This window comes from Brassica napus, unplaced genomic scaffold (assembly GCF_020379485.1).
Source record: "Brassica napus cultivar Da-Ae unplaced genomic scaffold, Da-Ae ScsIHWf_360;HRSCAF=567, whole genome shotgun sequence".
Classification (NCBI taxonomy): domain Eukaryota; kingdom Viridiplantae; phylum Streptophyta; class Magnoliopsida; order Brassicales; family Brassicaceae; genus Brassica; species Brassica napus.
Genome location: NW_026016441.1, coordinates 25,311 through 30,857, shown reverse-complemented (window position 1 = coordinate 30,857; position 5,547 = coordinate 25,311). Strand labels below are relative to the sequence as shown.

Genomic DNA, 5,547 nt, shown 5'->3' with positions numbered 1-5,547 from the left:
ATATAGGATAAAGTTTTTTTCTATTTTAATAAAATATATTTTATTATGTAAAATTAACTTGAAAACATTTATCTATACATTAAACTATATATACATGGATTTATATCTATTTTAAAAATATTATGATGTAAAATATTTTTGGATAACATAATATAGAATCTTTTAACTTATGGTAATTATATATTAACAATTTAATCTAATATTACTATTTGTTAAGCGTAATGAAGACTTTAAACTCTCTAACTTTCAATGTGAGAGCAAAAAAACCACGTCATAAATAATATATAAATATTTTTTATCTTTGCCAAATTTTGTCCAAAATTATCAAAATGAGTGATTTTGATTGTCCTAATAAATTATCTTAAAATATAGATGATTTATTCTATTTTATATGATATTTATTATATAGACTAAATTAGATCCAATTTAAATTAGTAAAGCAAATATAATGTAAACATATATAAAATATTTTAATATTATTCAAGTAAATATAATATAAATTTAACTATGATATTATTGTTACAAATCTTTTAATTATTTTAAGATAATGATAAATTATCAGCTAAACTACTAAAACTATTTATTAAACTTATACTAAAACTATTTATTAAAATTAATAATTGAGCATAAAATAAACTAAACCTAATCCAATGTGTATATCCTCATATCCAGCGAATGAGAAATATGTTTCAAGCAACTTAAGTAGAATCATGATTCACTAAATAGGTTTTAAAGAAGTATTGGATTTATGTTACAAAACAGAAGTATCGGATTTCCACATCTATACAAGGAAAATAAGCTGGGCAAAGAGAGCGTTCACATTGGTTTAAAAAATCAACCAATTTAAATGCTTTCTACCGCCATGTCATTTCGTTTCCATCTTGTTTAAAATTCACAATTTCTTTATTGGACCCTCCATCATCGGTGGCCCAGTCATTACCACGAAATAAAACTCTAATACCCATCGTCGATAGACCTTCTTCTTTGTCTTCTCCGTTTTATTATAGGATTTTGGATGTTCTGAATAGCACTGATAAACCTTTATTTCTCTCTCTGGGCGACAGTCTTATCGGAGATTAGGCCAAATGGCGACTGCATAGTCGATTAGTGCAAGAGATCGATCCAAGATTCCGGAGCTGGTCATTAGAATCATCACTTCCTCTTGATTCATAAGCAAGCGCACATGCAAATCATCAGCAAACCCATGATCAAGGTTCTCCTTTGGCTTCTCTTTCCATCACCTCCATCTCTACTAAATACAAATAAATCTTACTATCGAGCTTTCGTTTATTTGTGTCCTATCTACCAAGTTTGTAACTCAGGTTTCAAAAAAATACCAATCTTAGTCCTCCTTGAAACATATGAAGAACACAACAGTAGCTGCTTCAGTATCCTCTGAAGAGTTGGTCTTTCATTGGTCCGCAACTGCGTCGAGCCGTTGGGAAAGTCAAAGAATTTGAGAGATTTCATCAAGAGTCACTGTCGATCGGCTTCCATAGGAAGAGCTCACCGCCGCCAAATCACCATCTACCCCCGCCGTTAATGGTGTTTCTGTTCATCTCAGCTTTGAGTGATCGAAAGTTTTCACCTTTTTATTAAAATATGATTCAATCGTGAATCTTGGGAATATCTGTTAGATGAAGAAGCTCGGAGAACAACGAACGATGATAGTGTTTTAGAAGAACGAGACCCACAATATGATACAATGTTGAACCAAATGGTGGGGAGAATAAAGGCTAAACCAGGAAGCAAAGCTGAGATGGGAGAGGTTAGTAGTGTGTAACAAGTCTATGCTTTTTGAGTTTTTGATATTGGTTTGACTACCTTCATTGATAGTTAATAATGTAATTGTTTCTGACTTCTGAGAATGTTCTTGGAAAAGCCTTTGTGTTGTCTTGAAGTCACATCTTGGGAACATTTGTTTTCATTAACGATTTCTTTAGGTGAAGAATTCAAAATGTTCATGAGCTGCAGAGTTAGTTCATAATTTTGCTGAAGAAAGTTTCCATGGCTATCGCTTCTGTCATTTATGACTCAGTGAACTTCTCCTACTTTTTTTTGGTAACTGACTTTTCCACCTTATTTGAGACTCTTTACTTTCGCCTCCTTGGAGGTCGTTTTCATCATTTTGGTTTCTCATTGAACGCTATGGCTATAGACACATATACACCGATCCTACTAATAACCATTGCTGTCGTTATATGTAGTTTTATGCTTTACGTCTTCTTTAAATACATAGTTGCTTTTCTGTATCTTTGTTCATCTTCCACATGCATTTTCTTTTGTCTCTTGACTTACTTGAAAATGACTTTGGTTCAACTACATACAATGCAGATTTTGACGATGATGATATAAATGTGCATTTTTCCCAAGATGAGATTTCACGAGTTGGGGCCTGCAGTATTGTCAATGTCAAGAATCAATATGTCAGGCCTTCTAATGAAGATCCACTTCAAGCTTTAATCCAGGTTCTGCATCCAAGGCATTTCTTCACACCCTTGCATTTTACTTTCCATGCTAATATTGTCATCAAAGTCATTTTTCTCAGGACATGTTTTTGGATAAAGCAGAATTCAGTCTCCTTCTTTTCAGTTATGTAAGTCATACAATCTTCTTCCAGTGCAGAGCTGTTGAGTGTCCTGCTACTTTTAATTTGGGTTTATCTCTAAAAAATTGCGTTTCATCTTCTACCTTATTCATATTCTTACATTCTAAATTACTTTTAACTTATTTTCAGTATATTTGCATGATCGAATTGAAAGTTTTCAACTTTAGCTGAAACAAATCTCAAACCGCAACGCACAAAAAGTAATGCCCTACATAAGCTATCTGTTCCAGTGTTTGATCTCTTAATAGCATAAAAAGCTTATGTCTTTATGAGAGATTCAAGAGAAGCATTCATGCCTCTACTTTCATTTGATTCTTGGTGAAGGTCACAAGATAAGAATCTGAGGAGAGAGAAGGGCCTGAGGAATCTGAAACTAGAGCCGCTTGAGTCCAGAGCTAGGGGAAAGAGAATGTGAACCGGTTGATAATGATCGTCCAACGACAGTTTGATAGAGAGACCATATAAGCTTTACTCAGATCTCTTCTCTCTGTCTATGCTTTACGGTTCTGTCATTTGTGGAGGAAGGGAGTAATGATTACCCTCGGATTTGGAGTTTATTTACGTCTTTGCCATCTGATTTTAGCTTTACGTTTCTCTTTTTCTGGCAGACCTCACCAACTGCAGAGAAATTTAAGGTTGAGTGTTTTGATGAAGCCTGAGCTTGGTGGGGACTGGATACATTCTCTTTTTGCAGTATATATGAAGAGGGATCGTTTTTAGACCGGTCCATCAAGTATTTCTCTGATTGCAATTGGTTTAAATGAAATCAAGAATAGAGGCTTACACCGAGGTAGAGGAAATGACATGTTTGTAATGTGGTTGGTCATTTTTTATTTATCTATTTGTTAGGTTTTTCAGAAGAGAGAGTACTAGAGAAGCAAAAGAAACATGAAGTTTTGTTAGGATTATTGAAAGCAGAAATTATCTGCAAGTCAAACAGCGTATGGATTACTCAGGATTTTCAAACATTTCGTTATGAACTTTAGTTACTTCGTATCAAATACCATGTTAAATTTTAGGGTTATCATTCTTGGATTCTATTGGACTATTTCTTTGGTTATTGAGCATTGGCTTATTATTTAGATTACTTTGATGATTTTATTTTTCAATCCCATTACATCATGTATGCTTTTCTATTTAGTCAAACTACTCCCTAAGGGCCTCAGAACTCAGAAGAAAACTAACATAAAAACCAACGATTTGCAAGTTGCAATATTTAGAGAAACACAAATCACATTACAACCTCAGAACCTTTGAGTTTGGTCGTTCCTGAAAACATGTACACCAACCGGTTTTGCCAAGTGCCATTGGGCTCCAAAAATTTTTGAGATGGACCTTCGAGAAGCAAATATTGTATCTATACCACTTATGCAGTAGACAATAGAAGATCAAAATGAAAATCCAAAATTTGAGAAAAAGCTTGATGATATAGATTAATATATGCAAAAAAAGTTACCATCAACATGATATAGAACAAAAAGAAGCGGTTTATAAAAATAATATCAAATGCTACAAATTAACAAAAACTTACTATAGCAATGAAGATTTGAAAATCGTTCCTATCAAATTAATATGAGAAATATAGAATGAGAAAAACAACAGATAAACTCATAAAGGTACAAAATATTATTATTTTTATCAGGAAAATATATTTATAAAATAATTTAAAGTATACATTATTATGTCTATAAATTGTTAACAAGAAAATTACACTACCAAGGATAAGCAATAGATAGCAAATTGCATTGTAATAACACGAAGAAATTGCGAAATATAAATTTTTGAAGATGCCAGTTTTTTTTTTTTAATGAAATCTCACAATCCATGGAACATCTGAACCATATGAATTAAGGCTAACGATGCATTCATATGTTAAAGTTACGCGAACAACAACAATACTCTCAATCAAGGAATGTTCCTAAGACGTTTCCCTATAGGGTAAAATTATAATCAATTGCTACATTTCCCACTATAAGCGCATACCTATCAATTAACTTCTCAAATTTATTTTTAAGTGAAAAAATAAATTGAAATAAATTATTTTTCAAACAGATAAGGTAAATACATATTATACAATGAATATATCTCCAAAATCAATAAACAAAAAATAAAAGTTGTTATAAGAAAACACACATATACTAAAATATAATTATACCAACAAAATAGTCACCTATAATTAAGCTTTCATATTAAGAAATTATGGTATGTCAACGTTTATACCTCTCTCTCTGTATGGGATTAAGAAGCGGCTAATTTCAAGCAATTAATGAACATCAAAGAATGAAAGTTTTGAAGTTGACTTATTATTCACTCGGCATTGGAGTGTGTATAAGATATTAGGATAACAAAGAAACTCATATTGTCAACAAATGGTAATATAAAAATATATAAAGGTCATAAAAATAAAAGCTCAAGTTAATTTATCATATACAATATTTTAAAGTTAGACTAACCCGCAGCAAAAACAAAAATTAATTCTGCATTGGAATGTTAGAAGTTTGAGAGGAAAAAAAATAGATAAATTAAAATGCAAATAATAAATACTCACATGCATTAAAAAATAACAAATATCTCCAAACAATCATTTTTCCTTTATTATGTTATTCATACTGAGTTTTTTGGATTACTAATATGAACACTATTAAAAAAAAGATGTGTGTACATATTATCTAAAAAATCCTTATTTTACAACTTAAAAATAATGAAAAAAATGAAAGAAATAAAATTCACATTGGATTGAAAAACTATGAAATAAAAATACCTCATAAATACAGAAGATATGAAAACAAGACAAATAAAAGTTAATACTCTTTCCGCTTCTAAATAAGTGTGACTTTGACATTTTCACATAAATTAAGAAAGTGGCGGAAATATATGTAAGTTGTTATTAATTATACTTCTCTGACCAATAGTATTCGAGTTAACTAAAAATATTTATA

The 5,547-nt window shown here is 31.0% G+C and overlaps 1 long non-coding RNA gene across 1 annotated transcript; it reads left to right on the top strand.

Moving 5' to 3' along the window:
* Nucleotides 1-2,065: 2,065 nt before the first annotated feature.
* LOC125603612 lies at nucleotides 2,066-3,668 on the top strand. The gene is made up of 4 exons (XR_007335588.1): nucleotides 2,066-2,468; nucleotides 2,549-2,596; nucleotides 2,738-2,808; nucleotides 2,933-3,668. It is a non-coding gene; the product is annotated as an uncharacterized LOC125603612 (long non-coding RNA).
* The last annotated feature ends 1,879 nt before the right edge of the window (nucleotides 3,669-5,547 follow it).